The following is a 17,989-nucleotide window of genomic DNA, read 5'->3' on the forward strand; positions in this document are numbered from 1 at the left end:
CATTATTGAATTGAAGGCACTTTTTGGGTTGCTATATATTTCAGCAATGTCAAAGAATAATCATGTTAATGCGGCTGATTTGTTTAGAACGAATGGAACCCCCATGGAGATTTTCCGTCTCACTATGTCCCTTCAAAGGTTCAAATTTCTATTACGTTATATTCGATTTGACGATAAAAGTACTCGTGAGGAACGTCAAAGGCATGATAAGTTGGCGCCAATTCGAGAAGTATTTGATGCATTTAATTCCAACTTACCTAAATACTTTAGCTTGTCTGAATATACAACAGTGGACGAAATGTTAGCAGCGTTTCGTGGAAAATGTGGATTTCGTGTTTATATGCCCAATAAGCCAAATCGATACGGTATCAAAATATACTCTTTAGTAGACGCAAAAATGTATTATACAACGAAATTGGAAATTTATACTGGGCAGCAACCCCCTGGAACCTTCAAAGTGCAAACAGATAATGTCTCCCTTTTATCTCGTCTTTGTCAACCAATTTCCGGTAGTAGAAGAAACGTGACGATGGACAATTTCTTTACAAGTATGGCTGTAGCGAATACACTCTCTACCGATCATCAACTAACAATTCTTGGAACCATAAGGAAAAACAGAAAGGAATTACCTTTGGAGTTCACTCAGCCTGTTCCTCGGCCGGAGAAAACAAGCATGTTTGGATTCCAAGAAAAAGCTACGATTTGCTCTTATATTCCTAAAAAAATAAGATTGTTCTTTTGTTATCTACAATGCACTTCGAAGACGATTCTATTAACGAGGAAACTGGAAAACCTGAACTTATTTTAGATTACAATAGAACAACAGGAGGTGTTGACATAGTCAACAAAAAGCTCTTAAACAAATTGTAATTAGTATTGTAACCAGTATTGAAAATTTGTAACTATTACAATGAAACTGAACTTCATGTAGATGCAAGTAAAGTACTCTTTGGGGCAGTATTGCTGCAGAAAGACCAAGATGATAGACAGTTATATCAAATTTATTATTGGAGTAGAAAAACGACAGATACACAAAAGAAGTCACAGCTATGAACTTGAAGTACTTGCTATAATAGAAGTACTAAAGAAATTTCGAGTTTATTTATTGGGAAGTAATTTTAAAATATTAACTGACTGTGCAGCATTTGCAGCAACAATGAAAAAGAAAAACCTTTGTACAAGCGTTGCACGATGGGCCTTGTTACTAGAAGAATTTGATTACACCATTGAACATCGGCCTGGACATCGAATAAACTGCGATGCTCTAAGTCGAAATCCGATAACGATGATAGTACAAACTAAATTTTTGAAACGTACAGCAAGGGCTTAAATGGATGACGAACATCTACGAACCATAATAGAGATCTTAGAAAGTAATGAATACGAAAATTATGAGATAGCTAAAAACATCTTTTTTAAAATAATAATGCAACAGCAAATAATAAGAGAAGCTCATGAAAATGGTCATTTTGCATTAAAAAAGACGAAGGAATAAATTAAAAGAGATTTTCATGCCAAATTTAGATAACAAAATTAAGAAAGTGATTCAAAAGTGCATACGATGTATACTTGTGGAGAGAAAATCAGGAAAATCTGAAGGGTTGTAGAATCCCATAGAAAAAGGCGACCTTCCATTGCACACTTATCACATTGATCACTTAGTCCAATGGCGAAAACTTCTAAAAACTATACATATTTGTTTGTCATCATAGATGCTTATAATAGAATAAGAAGATCGAACCGTCGACACAGTTGCCTTGAGATCCCGAAGAGCAACAGTCGTATATTTAAAATGTTCCGATCGTGTTAATATTCTTTTATTATAAATTATAAGTTTTAAAGTGTACTCTTAGAAATTAAACATTCTTTTATTATGGAGTGAAAGTTTTATAAAAACACCCCTCGAAATAAGTCAAATAAATCGTGAACCCTACATACATAATAATAATAATACTTTATTCCCCCCATTTTACCAAAAAAGCGTAGAGTGCCTCAATTTAACAATAATTACATTGTAATATACACTGTTGGAAATAATTCACGAGCACACCCTGTATAATCTGAACGCGTGTGTCTAGCGCAATAAAATTTGGTATGGAAGTAGTACTAAAGTAGCGTAACTTACTCTCACATGGAGAACGGCACAACTCTGCTGGGAGGAGAAACATCAATAGCGAGAGTATCCCCCGTGAGCTTCGCGTACCATCGCTACACGATGTGGCATGGAGTCTATAAGTCGCTATATTGTAGCGAGAGGGATGGCCAACCATGCCACCTCAACTCGCCTCCATAGCTCCTCAACGTTAGCCGAGGAAGCCGAATAACGTAGAAGTCTCCGACCAGTAATGTCTCAAACATGTTTGATCGGATTCAGATGCGGAAACCGAGCTAGCCATGGAAGTATTCGTATACGGTGCTCTTCCACAAAGGTCTGTACAACACGCCCGATGTGCTGTCGTACGTTGTCGTGCATGTATAGCAGACATGGGAGCCGCCGAACATAGGGAAGCACAACGGACCGTAGCACCTCATCTACGTATCATTGACCCGTCATGGTCTGCTATACACGCAGCAGACGTGTACGTCCACCATATGTAATCCCATATGTAATAGGGCGTTTTTGCACACACTGCTCGAGTAGACGATCATCACGGCTCCGACGAACTAAAATTCGCGCATCACCAGTGCTCAATTCGAATCTTGATTAATCGGAAAACAAAATGCCCCTCTACTCGGCAACCTACTAATGCCTAGCGTCGACCCACTCGTGACGTATGCTGCGGTGCTCGGGTGTTACTGGAATCCGCTGTATCGCACGACGTGCGCGCCAGTCCACTATCTACCAAACGCCGCCGTACAGTTCGCGTAGTGAGTGCGCCTTCCTCTGCCAGTGGCCAAACAGCTCCAAGTTGCCTTGAGGAGGACGCACACGACGCTAAAGCGCTGAGCACAAGAGTGCGATCCTCGTGTGCTGTGGTCGCGCAGGGCCGTCCCGATACACCCTCAATGTGCATACCCACAAACATTCCTCGCTCAAACTCGCTTAAGTAACGCGATCGCAAATCCATTGCGCACAGAGTACGATAACAATGTGGTCCCTCACACCACAGTAAAAACGACCGGTATTTTCCATCCACTTCGGTCTCCATAGCGACGGAATGTTCCACTTGGAAGGGCGGCTTAGTCAAAAATGCCGCGACGGAACAACTCGAAACTCCCTGAATAAACTCGTCTACAGTAAACCTTTGTGCTCCGCAAATATTATGGATTTATCTTCATGCGTTCAGATTATATAGGGTGTGCTCGTGAATTATTTCCAACAGTGTAATACAAATTGAATTCAAACATTAAATTGGAAAAATAAGTCAATGATATACATCGGATTTTCCGTGACAATAGCTCTCAGTCTTCTCCGGAATCCTGGAACTGGCAGGACCTCTGTACAGGGCGTCCAAATTTCGATGGGTTTGCAGGGTATCTCAGTTATTATGAAAGATAGAAAGTTGCGGCATTCGCGAACCTGAGCTACTTTTTTGTGAAACTTACAATGGCGCAAACCAAATTTTCATAACCCTCTTCGTTTTTGATATACAGGAAGTGTTTGAAATTTACGATTTTCAGACACCTCCTGTATCTCGGCTATCCGGAAACTTAGTAAAAAAGTAAAAACTGGTTTTAATAGATTTTTTCATGTGGAATCCAATGGTGCACGTAGAATTTTTCTAGTCATCACGGTTTTTGAGTTATAAACAAACTTCTAAAAGACTTAACTCTTTATAACTCAAAAACCGTGATGACTAGAAAAATTCTACGTGCACCATTGGATTCTACGTGAAAAAATCTATTAGAACCCGTTTTTACGTTTCCGGATAGCCGAGATACAGGAGGTGTCTGAAAATCGTAAATTTTGACACTCCCTGTATATCAAAAACGAAGAGGGCTATGAAAATTTGGTTTGCGCCATTGTAAATTTCACAAAAAAAGCAGCTCAGGTTCGCGAAAGCCGCAACTTTCTATCTTTCATAATAACTGAGATACCCTGTAAACCCATCGAAATTTGGACACCCTGTACTTTCCGAAATATGATTGTAGATCTTAATACTCTGGTACAGAGCGGTCTTCTGATTCTTAGTAAAGTGCGTTTTTAGTGGCACCAAATAGCAGTTCACCTTTCCGCGTGTGTCTCGAAGATGTGATATTTCATATTTTTTTAAAAATTCAAAGTAATTCTTCCTAACCAATACGTCACATTCCAGAATATAAGTTCCATACAAGGTAGGTATTTTATAGTCTTTAAAGTAACTTCTACAGCTATCAGTATTTTTTAGACCAAAGATTGCTCTTACACACCTAGTTTGTAGTATGAAGATTCTGTTTATACCAACATCACCGCCCCAAAAGACCTCTACATATTTTAGTAAGGAATGAACATATGCGTAATAGGCATTTAATGCCAGCTGATCTGGAAATAATCCGATTGGTATAAGAGAAATGACTGATCTTGCCAGCAAGGAAATCAATATGATTGGTCCAAGACAGTCCAGGATCCATTTTCCAACCCAGAAACAAAATCTCTTCAACACTAGCAATCTCAGTATCCCGATTCCTTTTTTTTTGTACTTAACTTTATGTTGTGCTCTTCAAACCAATCCGCAAGTTTATTCAGATCCACAGTAAGTGATTTCTGTATTTCATAATCAGTGCTACACCTCGCCACGGTCGTTATGTCATCCGTAAACATTATCGTAATGTTGTTCGTTACACGGGGTAAGTCATTCACATACAGGAGGAACAATAGAGGACCCAATATGGAACCTCAGGGTTCTCACAGCTTGATTTCCCTCCAAGCTGATCTTATTTCTGTTCCCCGTTCATTGTGATCAACTACACATTGTAACCTACCTGATAGATAGGATTTCATCCATGACCAGCTAATACCTCTAAAGCCAAGTCTCTCCAACTTGGTCAAAAGGATTGAATGATGTACACTACCAAAGGCTTTTGTAAGATCCATGAACAATGCTATTGTGGCCTGTTTTCCATTTAATCCCAAGATGATATTTTCCAACAGTTGAAACATCGCAAGTTCTATGAATCTTCCCTTTCGAAAACCATTTTGATTCTCGTGCAATATTTATATTATATTTATTTAAATAATTTATAATTCTGTTGGGTATAAGCTTCTCATAAATGTTTGCAAGATTCGATATGAGTGCTATCGAATCTATAAAACTTCAACTGCAATCGAACTCTGACAGAAGATGCTCCGTAGCAAGGTCTACAAAATCCTCATCTCTCTTACACCTTAGTTAAGAAATTTGTAGGACCTCGACCGTAAGCGACCTCGGCTATTATTTATGTAACAGCTTAAATTGTGGTATTTCCGTTAATAACTCCCTAATGAAGGAAGTTGTAGGGCCTCGGCCGCAAGCGACCTCGGCTACTATCTCTGTAAAGGTGCATCTCCACTATGCCGATTGGCAATGCCGACCGGCAAATCCGCAGTGGTGGGGACATCCTATGCGGCCTTGCCGATCAGCAGACCGGCATGCCGATTCGAACCCGACTCTTGTCCGTTTTTATCAAAGAAAACCGTGCCGATGCGAGTAGTGTGTACGTACTGACCACCGACACATCATTTTTACCAATTTGTTAAGAGTTTAAACCAACATGGAGTGGACCAATTCTGATACAATAATTCGTATTGATATGTACCACTAGTGTACAAATCTATGGGATTGCAATTCAGCAGATTATAAGAATAAAAATAAGGGCATGATACGCTTTTAGAAATTGCTGTTTCATTTGGAGTGGAAAGGACTGAAGTTGAAAGAAAAATTAAAAATTTATTGAGCCATTTTTCAAGAGAAATTAAAAAAGAAGATGAATGTAATAAGTCTGGCGCTGGTTCAGATTCTTCCTATAAAAGCAAATGGTTTGCCTATAAAAGTATGGAATTTCTTAGGGATAGAAATAAACCAAAAAAATACTAGAGATACAGAGATAAGTTAATTTTATATTTATTAAGTGTATAGAGTACAAAATAATTTATTAGTTGTGCTTGCGCTGAAATGGTAAATCTCCTTCCGGTGAATTAAAATATTCCTTAAACTCGTTTCTCACAGCTTGTGCTGCATATGTGCTCCTTCGAGCTATTTTTGGAATACTCATCATTTGGAAATGCGCAACATCTTGTCTCCATAGTCCTGGAGTAATATCTCCAGTATCCGTAGATTCTAAATCAAAGCATTCTTTGGGGCTGTAAAGATTTTTTGATCTTTTTTTCCTTAAGTAATTATTCCGGTTGTAATAACATAGGTTTTCTTAGTATTCGAAAAACTGAACTCAATATTCCAAACGCGTTTTCCGAAACCCTTCTTGCCCTGCTTAATCGATAGTTAAAAATCCTTGTTTTAGATCCTTTGTCTTGTAATCCCGGAAAAGGTTTCATAATATTACATGATAGTGGAAAAGCGTCATCCCCAATAAAGACAAATGGAACTTCTACGTGCCGTCCCGGTAAAACTAGGGCTGAAGGCAGATTCAATGTGCTCTCTTCAAAACATTTCTTGAAATGTGTTGCATTAAATACGCCACCATCAGATATTCTTCCTTGAGAACCAACGTTTGCATATATAAAGTTGTAATTTGCATCAACCACTGCAAATAGTACAATGCTGAAGAATGACTTGTAGTTAAAAAAATCGGAACCACTATTCAGAGGAGCTTGTAGAGTTATGTGCTTCCCATCCATTGCACCAACACAATGTGGAAAGTTCCATTTATCCTGGAACTCTCGGCTATAATCTCCCAATCTGTTTAATTTTTTGGCATCTGTAACGAAAAATTTCTTTCAGATTAAGGAAACACTTCAACAAGAAGATGAGACAATAGAAGAAAATTCAATACATGCACCAACAGAAGAGAATCCACCTACACCTGCATCTTCTACATCATCTTCAAGTAGATCTTTTAAAAGAAAACGAGAATCTCCATCTACTACGCCTGCACTACACGAAGCCATGAACATTTTAAGGTCATTAAACACAAAGAAGCAGGAAAAAGATGAGTTCGCAATATTTGGCGAGCAGGTTGCATCAAAGTCAGGAAATTACCATGCCCTCATGCTCGATTTATGGTACAACACATAATAACTAACACTCTCTTTGAGGCGGAAATGGGAAAATACGACTAACCTTTTTTTTGGGTCCCAACAATATCATTACCCACAACCCCAACCAATGGTTCATGCAAACTACTCAACAAATTTAAGACCTCCAACCACATCTACTACTCCTTCAGAAGTGCATTTGATTTCGGACACAATGTCTTCCACAACGTCAGTAACAGAAGATATTGATTCAATTTTGTGCCAATTATAGAGTTTTTTATTTTTTTATTTATGAATAAATTATAAAAAAATCTCATTGTATTTCTTACCTTAACATAATCTCGAAGTGAGTCTATTAATGCTTCACAAACGTCCGGTACAATTCTTGAAATAACTTGCTTTGAAATTTTAAAAGTATACATAAGAGAGTGGTAAGAATCTCCAGTAGCAAGTAATCGCAATGTTACTGCTAGACGTTCGCTAGCTGGTATGGCTTGTCTAAATTTTGTATCGTTCTTGGTAATTTTGGGTCCTATCATATTTAGTAAATCTTCAAAATCCGAACTCGTCATTCGAAAAAAGTTTCTGAGTCCAACATCACTTCTATATTCTAAGTTTATATTATCAGCGTTGTCCAATATTAATTCTTTTATTAAATCACTTCCCCGATATTTATTTCTGTTTCGAAGGCTTGGTCGAATCCAAAATCTTCTCTTCAATTTCGTGCGTTTTTTAACAACACATTCACTAACAATCATTTTCACTCATTTTCAGGGATAAATAAACGCAAATAGAATCGGGTGTATAGTCCAAATAGTCCGGCACGTACTCACTTTCTGTGTTGTGAGGACGTTAACTAAAATTTCAGCAAAGCCAATTGGCTTTGCCGATCGGTATTGCCAATCGGCATAGTGGAGATGCACCTTAACGCTGTAAATTGTTGTATTTGCACTGATAACTCCTTAATGAAGAAGATTGTAAGGCCTCGACTGCAAGCCACCTCGGCTATTATATCTGTAATAGTTTAAATTGTGGTATTTACGTTAATAACTCCCTAATGAAGGAAGTTGTAGGGCCTCGGCTTCTATCTATAACGCTGTAAATTGTTGTACTTACTCTGATAATTTCATAGCCCCGGCCGCAACCGACCTCGGCTGTTATGTTTGTTAAACTGTAAATTGTGGTATTTACATTAATAACTCGCTAGTGAAGGAAGATGTAGAGCCTCGGACGCAAACGTCCTTCAATTACTATATCTGTAACGTTATAAATTGTTCTACTTGCAGCACGATACTCATTTGCAAGTTATTTCATAATCATTTTATAAATTAAAGCTAAAACATTCTTCTTGAAGAAACTGCGTCATATCTATGTATTATACAACCAAAAAATCCCTCAGAAGAATTTTTCTTTCTATAATCTCTAAAGGATTTATGTCAAAAAATTGTTAACCATACTTCAAGAACTTGATTATCTCCAACTAAAAATTTAAAAGGATTAAATCCGATACGGTAAAAATGATCACTATCTTTTCTTCGTCCTGCCTTATTTTCTTCTTTTTCTCAATAAACACTTTCTTTCCCAAAAAGACCGACGATTTTCAAGTTGGTTAATCCATTAACAAAACTTCGGCTATTCGAAACGGGATCGAAACAACCCAAAAAAAAAGTCGTTTCAAAACTGAAAAAAGAGTAACGAAGACGAAAAACTTCATCGAACTTTAAAAGGACAAGACAGCACCGAATCTTCTTGTCGGCCTTAAACGTCTTATTTGTGCCAGATTGTATCTATCGATCTGGATATTGTCGGCGCCTGTAATCTGTCTTCACGCCGTGTCGGTTTTAATTTTTGTTCAAAAATTTTTTGGTTATTTTTTCGTTAAAGGATTAAAATGGGTTGTAATACGTTTTTTTTTGAGGGTGCAATTTAAAAAAGAATTCTAAGCTAATTTATTCCGTTCTAATTTTCATTGTGGTTTAACCCTAACAGTAACAAAGGCAATCCTTTCAAAATTCATTCACTCCACCCCCTTATAACCCGTAAAACTAATTCACACCGAATTCCATACATTTTAAAGTAAACAATCTCGATTTCCTAAATAATACAGTCCAAACTAATACGCGGAGTTCTACGCAGCCCCCATTGCGCCCCCCATTCGTACACCTTCATGAATAATTTAACAATTTTCAGAGGCGGAGAGAGTTACCCAAAGCTCTAAATGCAGACAGACGGAATTCCGCTTAAAACATGGTTTATTTTCTGAGTTTTATGATAGTTTTAGAAAATCTGAATCTTTGATACTATCCAAGTTGAAGTTTAAAAATTCTTTTTTAAACAATTTGAAACTAAACGGAGAAGATGTAACAGCTGAAGTTCAGCTGTTGAATGCGAGTTAAGTTAAAGAAGATGTTTTGTTACTCTTGGGGGCTGAAATTTCATACTATATCTTTTTTTTTCAAATCGACCTAACCCTTAATATTTTCGATCATAATAAACCTTGTCAAAAACACACCATCTGTTCCCATTTTTTTACACCGCATTTATTTAGTTCTCCCCCCTAAAAAAACGCAAAATTACCCAATACTTATGTAAATTATTTACTGATTTAGCATTTACCATTTTTGATGTCCCCATAAAAACCAATCACACGACGCGTCAACATCAGCTATATACGACCGAGAAAATTATGTCGACGTGGAATAAAAAGGGGGTTTGAACAAAACGTGTGTCACATGCAATCAGAACAAAACCTTCTGGTTTTGATCAACATGAAATTTTACGGTCCTCGTCCAAGCGGTTATGGGAAAGTTGTGTGGGGTTGATAAAAATCACAAAAGAAATAAACGAAATAAAGAGTGTTTATCAAAATTGCCGATCTGAAAGGATTCAATATTTCAATTAAGAATTGATTTGCCATCGCGATTGAAATCGTTGCTTAATTTAATTTATCTGATAAATTTTTGTTTTGAGATAGAATTGAACCGCAATGCGGTATTACAATAAAGTTATAATAAAATAACAATCCATTATAGTGTAATTTAGTATTAAAACTTGTTCAATCCTCTACTAACCACATAAAATAACGTAAAATCGGTCCATAAAGTCGATTACGGACAGCTTTATTATCTTTACGTAGCAATTGCGTGGTTGCGATTTGCAAACTCGAAAACTTTTCCGACGTATTGTACAAGTTATGGTGTATAGAATTGTATTATATCGATTTCCGGGGCTATAAATTCAACCTTAACAAAAATCATTTCAAATTTATTTGTGTTAATGAATAATAAGCTGTAAGAAATTATTTATGGAACGAAAAAAAGTTAAATCACTCAAGTTTGTTTTTTCTCCAAACAAATCTTTTTGTATTTTTTCGTGATTTCATCACCATATATTTCCCCCACATCTACTTTTCGTAGAAAGCTCACGTTTCCACGTCTAAATCTAACCCACGAGGTTGGTGTGTACCTCATACACCTTCGCCCCATTTTCCCGGATTTCCACCTCATCTCCATCAACGACCTTCAATCACTCACTAAACCCAAAACTATTTTAATAAAGAAATAAACAACACCTATTTTTTTCAAAATACTTTTAAAGAAATATAAGATTTTTTTAATCAGTTAAAAATCAATGAAGTGTTGATTTTAAGGGTGAACGAGTTTAGGGTTCATGGTGATCGATCATTCACTTTCGTTTCAAAGGGACATCTCCTTGTTACTTTTTATTCCCCTATGGATAATATCATAACTCGGTTATGAATAATCGAATGGCGAAATAAAGGAATTGGAGATGTGAGAGGTAGCGATTGATGTGCTCATGCGGGATGTGTGTCCTAATAAAATGACTCTTGAGGGATGTATCCTGTGGGATTTTAATCGCAACTGATGATTAATCGTTGTTTCTTAAAACATTTATTTGTGTTCAAAAATACGAAAACGTCACTTGATTTACTGCATAACATTTCAAATTTGTGTATTTGCTATAATATTGGTTGTATTCGTTAACAACTGGAGGATCCAAATCTGTATTCTCGCATGATATGACCCTATAAGAGGATTACAAGAGGAACTCAAAATTATCCAGGATTTGGTATTGCTGGCTTGGTACTATTGTTATGAACCTCTTCTCCTAAACAATATTATTTTGATTTTATTTCATTTGTTTACATTATCTCCATAGAGAGTCATTAAGAATAAGTTAAACGTTAAACAATATCGACGTCGTTATTCTTAATAACTCATTAATTAAGTTTTTGAGTAAGTTTTGAGTTAATAGTTAGTTAGTCAGTTAAGATTTAGAGTAGAGCCTAAGAAGAATGTGTAAAGTATATTAAGCATTGTATGTATAGTCAAAAAAGTCAACGATTGTTTCATTTCTTTTAACAAACCTACGAATCGTATTGGCTGGTGCGAAAGAAAACCGATCGCGCTCCCTCCGCAAGACCAGTCCAAGTCTAAATGCTATAATTGCGGAGAAGGACATGTCCTCAAAGAACAATAAAATACAAAAAGAACCAACCAGAGACCAACCCTAAATTAAGCTCCATCGATAAGCTTGGAGTGTCCTTTGCCCAAGCTGCTCAGAACCCCACCCAACCCAAGAAATCATCAGGAAAATTATCAGAAACGCATATCATGAGACAATCATATCTGAAGCTAAAAGATGTATAAAGGTGTAGTTATAATCAAGAAAGATATCGACTACCATGAAGAAGAAAGATACGAAAACGAGCAAATAAAAGCAACCTCGGTCAAAATTAGAACTAAGTGTTGTATGCTAACGCTAGCAGCAATTTATTGCCTGCCAAGATATAATTTAAAAAAGGAGGACCACATATCTCTCTATAGGTTTATTCTAGAAGAAGACTTTAATACCAAATACACTCACTGGAATCAAGAATTATAACAACCAATGATAGAGAATAATATAAGGACGCAAGAATATTCCAAAATTAAGGGATTTGACACCGATGTTTTCCAAGGCAGTGTCTTAGGTTCAATCCTATATCTATTACTCATGAAAGAACAAATTCATGAAAATCCATCCCAATCATCTGAAACGGTGACTACTACCTTTGTTGATGATACTTGTTGTGGGTAGAAACATTGAAGAAACTTCGATAAACTTCAAGTCGCGTTAGACAATAACAGGCAGGAGAACAATAATAAAGGCAGGAGAAGTGAAAAAGAAGACATGGCTAGGACTAAAATATAGGACAATGTATTGACTCACAGGTAAGCCTCCAAAGGAGATCTGTTCATAGAGACCAAACTCATTACTCCTGAGTATATTTACACTTTTTGAAAAAGTATTTGTGAAACGTTTAAGTCCAATACTAGAATCAAGAATATTCCAAAATTAAATGATTTAACACAGATGTTCCCCAAGACAGTGTCTGAAGTTCAATCCTATATCTATTATTCATGAAAGAACACATCAATCATTTAAAACGGTGACTACTACCTTTGTTGATGATACTTGCTGTGGGTAGAAACATTGAAGAAGCTCCGATAAACTTCAAATCGCGTTAGACAATAACAGAACGACAATAAATCGACGCACGTGAACTTCATAAGCAAATTGTAGAATGATGTCACAATTAATAATAATGTCATTCCATACGCAAATACTGCCAAGTATTTAGGCATGACCATGGAAGCTAAATTACAATAATAATAATAATCTTTATTCGATGCAAATACATAAGAAATTACAATATGTCATAATGTCAGCTAATTAGAATGTGGTATTGACATACAAAACAAAAACAAGAAAAAAGAAAAGAAAAGAAAACAGAATGATACATTCTACACATCTTTATCCTGTATATTGGGTTTTGCGCTAGGTAATTCTTAACGAACAAGTTCATTCTTCTGGAAGGCTATTGTCTAACAGACTGTGGTAAGTGATTGTATAATTTTGTGCCCCAATATTCGGAGTTATTTTAAGTCTTAACTAGACGGTGGCGTGGAACTCGCAATTCGTGCCCCAGTCTTGTCGGATAATTGTGGATATCTGAATTTTTCGTGAGGTTGACCCATTTCTTCTTAGTTACTTTGATGCAGCTGAATATACTACTGAATATAAATTACAGACGGTATGGTAAGAATTTTGTGTATTGCAAAATGTTCTCTACAGCTATCTCTACTCTTTAGATTGAGAAGTACTCGAATTGCCTTCTTTTGTAATAGCAAAATTCGCTCTGCTGTTGAAGACATGCTGAAGACATGCCCCAGAACAGAATGCCATACGTTGCTACGCTGTGGAAACTGGCATACTATATATAGTATGTGAGTTTAGCCGCTTCTATGGTACTGATAGCTCTCATTCTCCGTACACAGTAAATTGCGCCATTTAGCTGCGTGGCAGTATTATCATATATTATCCATTTGAATTCCTCGTCTAGATACAGACCTAAAAATTTTAAGCATTTATTTATGGGGAGTTATTTTGAACATCTATTATTGATTTGCCCGTTGAAACGATAGTTGTGTCGTTTGCATAGAGGCAAAGGCCTCCATGTGGTATAGTGCTTGGCATGTCATTTATGTATATGATAAATACCAGAGACTCAATACCGAACCCTGAGGAACGCCCACTGAGACCTCTGTAGCACTAGATCTTCCTCCGTTCACCACCACGATGTGCATCCTAGCATTCAAGTATGATTTCAGAATGTCGCGTGCAACACCCCGAATACCGTAGTAATACAGCTTATCTAGAACTAGGGCATGGTTTACACTTTCAAACGCTTTTGATAGATCAATTCCTACCAACTCTACAAATTTTCTTTTATCTATTGCTTCCAGTATTTTGTTTTTCTAATCTTCTCAAAAAAAGTAGAAATTCTATCTGCTATTACGCATTCGAAGACTTTCGAAGTTATTGGGAGAATAGAAATGGGCCTGTAGTTGTCTGGCTTTTTTACATTCCCTCTGTTGTGGATGGGAATGATTTTTGCTAACTTCAATTCGTTCGGAAATATTCCATGTTTGAGGCACATGTTAATAAGATACACTAATTGTGCAGATAGACCTTCTATAGTTCTTTTCAAAAAAGCAACAGACATGCCATAAATATCCTCAGTTATTTTTGATTTAAATCTTTTCACTATTGTTTTGACTTCTGTAATATCAGTCAGTCTTAGAAAACAGGAACTTTCGTTATGTATTTGTAATCCATTCATATAATCGTTTCCTTTACGGATATTAACTTTGCTCCCGGTTTTCCACAGATAAATCCACAGAAAGCTGATCCGAGTTTATAATTAATAAAATTGACATAATGCATTTCTTCGTACGTTATGTCGTTCAGTTTATGTAGAATTATTTGGAAAAGATCAGTCTTACTGCGCAACCCTTGTACGTTAATATTAAGAAGCCGTGTAACAGATTGAACTCTTTTCGTATTCGCCTTGGTGAATTTTCCTTGAATTAAGTTGGACTTGCTTCCTTGGAAATTCTGTCTAAAAAACGGTTGATACAGGTTCCAGACGGCCAAATTTCAGGTTTCCTTACATCATTCAGCCTTTCAAAGGGAATAGATAGCTTGAGAGAAGTGTAATTTTTAGGATGTTTTACATTTAGTAAAAGACATTTAACAGAATTGAAACCCTTGTTGTTTAAATATCTCTAAACGTCGATGTATATATAATGGCAGGAGAAGTAAAAAAGAAGAAGACAGAGCTAGGACTAAAATATAGGACAATATATTGGCTTATAGGTAAGCCTTCAAACGAGATCTGTTCATATAGACCAAACTCATTACTCCTGACTATATCTACACTTTTTGAAAAAGTATTTGTGAAACATTTAAGTCCAATACTAGAATCAAGAATATTCTAAAATTAAAGGATTTGACACCGATGTTCGCCAAGGCAGTGTCATAGGTTCAATCCTATATCTGTTGTTCACGAAAGAACACATTCATGAAGATCTCTCCCAATCATCAGTAACGGTGACTATTACCTTTGTTGATGATACTTGCTGTGGATAGAAACATTGAAGAAGCTCTGATAAACTTCAAGTCGCGTTAGATAATAACAGAACGACCATAAATCGACGAACGTGAAGTTCACAAGCGAAAAGTAAAATGATGTCACAATTAATAATAATGTCATTCCATATGCAAATACTGCCAAGTATTTAGGCATGACCTTAGAGGCTAAATTATAATGGCAGAAGAAGTGAAAAAGAAGAAGACAGAACTAGGACTATAATATAGGAAAATGTGTTGTCGCATGGATAAGCCTCCAGATGAGGTCTGTTCATATAGACCAAACTCATTACTCATGAGTATATCTACACTTTTTGAAAACGTATTTGTGAAACGTTTAAGTCCAATATTAGAAGCAAGAATACTCGAAAATGAAGGAATTTGACACCGATGTTCCCCCAGACAATGTCTTAGGTTCAATCCTATATCTGTTGTTCACGCAAGAAGACCTTACTGACAATGCCAGTAGATTATTCTATGTGGAAGTCAACAAGAAAGTTTAAATTTCCAAAAACACATACACCTCCAATTCGAAATAATAATGAAAATTGTGCTAAGAGCAATCAAGAAAAAGTTATTTGTTTGCTGAACGTCTGAAAGAAACTTTTACATCAGACAGTCCAACAACTATGCTAAATAGTGTTCCTAGCGTAATTCAAAGTAATCTGCAGAGTAATATACCATGTGTAAGAATGAAAGAACTGTATTATGAAATACAAAAACTAGGCGATTACAAAACTATTACACATAATTAATGCTGCTTTTAAACAGTTTCCCAAGCATATGGAAAGTTGCTGAAATAATAATGATACCAAAACCTGGTAAATTACCCTTACCATCAAAACTGCTTGAAAAATTACTATTAAAAAGACTAAAATCTGGCATAGAAGAAAAAGCCCTAATACCAACACATCAATTTGGGTTTCGGAATAAACATGCAACAATAGACGAAGTACATAGAATAACGAATGCTATCGAAATAGCAATGTAAGAAAATAAAGTCTGCTCCGCCGTGTTTCTGGATGTTGCACAAGCTTTCGACAATGTCTGGTTAGATGGTTTAAATTACAAACTAGACCCAATACTACCATCAACGTATAGTCAACTATTAAAATCGTATCTTTCTGATCGATATTTTAGAGTAAAATACGAAAACGCTTATTCACCACTACATGAAATACGAGCTGGAGTTCTTCAAGGAAGTGTGCTTGTCCCAACCCTGTATTTACTCTACACATTCGACCTTCCTCAAGTACCAGAAACTTTAACAGCTACATTTGCAGATGACACAGCGATCTTGGCTGTTGCAGAAAATGAAGTAGTTGCAAGCAAATAAGTTACAATTTACAACGATGGCTAATAAAACTAAATACAAATAAATCGACATACATAAACTTTACTTATAAGAACGTAAACTATGTCCCAGTACACATAAATGGCAATACTGTCTCTCGAGAACACCACAAAATATCTTGGTATGACGCTGGATGCCAAACTCAAATGCAAAGCTCACGTCAAAAAAAAACGTGAGGAACTTGATATCAAATTTAGACACCTATATTGGCTAGTTGGCAGAAAATCAACGCTATCACTGAGTAATAAGTTGCTAATATACAAGCAAGTATTAAAACCAAATGGACATACGGAATCCAACTGTGGGGTTGTACCTGCAAGACAAGTTCAAGTGTGATTCAAGATTCCAGAACAAAGTACTAAGGGGCATACTGAATGCACCCTGGTATAAAAGAAACACCGACTTCCATCGCGGCTTGAAAGTAGCATCGGTGTCATCAGAAATTGCATCATTGAGATGACACATGAGAAGAGAATGCACGATCATCAAAACATCGAGGCCATCTAGCTTCTCGACAACGAAACAAGCCGTTCGGTTTAGTGACCTAGTACCTTAGTCGATTAAAACGCGGGCAATAGTGCGGAATTATAACCAAAACAATAATACCCTAAACGCGTGTTCCGCGTATCGCAGTGTGCATCTTTTTGTGTTTTGGTCTTAAAACGGTAAAAATATGAGAATATTTATCAATTATGGGTAAAGCAGACTGGACCACCGGGAAAAGCTGTAAAACGTTATCTAGTTTAATTTGGTGTTAAAAATAAGTAACTAATTGGTACTACCTCCGTTCCAAAATAAGTGTCCGATTTGTATATTTTATTTGTTCCAAAATAAATGTCAACTTTAAAAAAAAGTAAAATATAAGTACTACTATATTTTAATTTATTAACAGAACTGTATTAAATTATAATTGAACCAAATTTTTTATAGTATAATTTAAATAAAGATTATAAACTATTTAATGCCATTCGTGCAGTTTCAACAGCTTCTTTTGAACAAATTACATTTCTTTGTATTGTCCAGTAGACCGTAATTTTTCTTTCTCTGTGCGAGGGATTTTGTAATTGTCACCTCCTTTATGAAGCATGGAGGACTCCATACATTTCTGCAGTGTCATAAAAACATTCTTTAATTTATATGCAGGTGTATCATCCCATGCCTTCAAAACAGCAGCAATTAATTCATCTATATTATGCATCGAGCTTTTATGTTGTAAAACGTAAAAAATATTATTTTTTTATTGCATTAAAAAATCAGCTGTTCCGACCCGAATTACTTCATCATCATCTATACTACAATATGGTCGGGTATTATCTTGTTGAATTTTGATGGGCATCTTTTTGCTACCCTTCGGCCACTTTTCTTTTATAGCTGGAATAACTTTTTTGGTAACCATGTCCACATAAATTTGACGAATAACTTCAACAGGTGTTGTCAATACAATAGGCCATAAGCCTATTTTACCATTAAATTCAGACTTTTTGTTGTAATCATATCTTGGACGAGCCACTGCAGCTAGAAACATGACT

The sequence above is a fragment of the Onthophagus taurus genome, chromosome 3 (assembly GCF_036711975.1).
Source record: "Onthophagus taurus isolate NC chromosome 3, IU_Otau_3.0, whole genome shotgun sequence".
In the NCBI taxonomy this organism is placed as follows: Eukaryota; Metazoa; Arthropoda; class Insecta; order Coleoptera; family Scarabaeidae; genus Onthophagus; species Onthophagus taurus.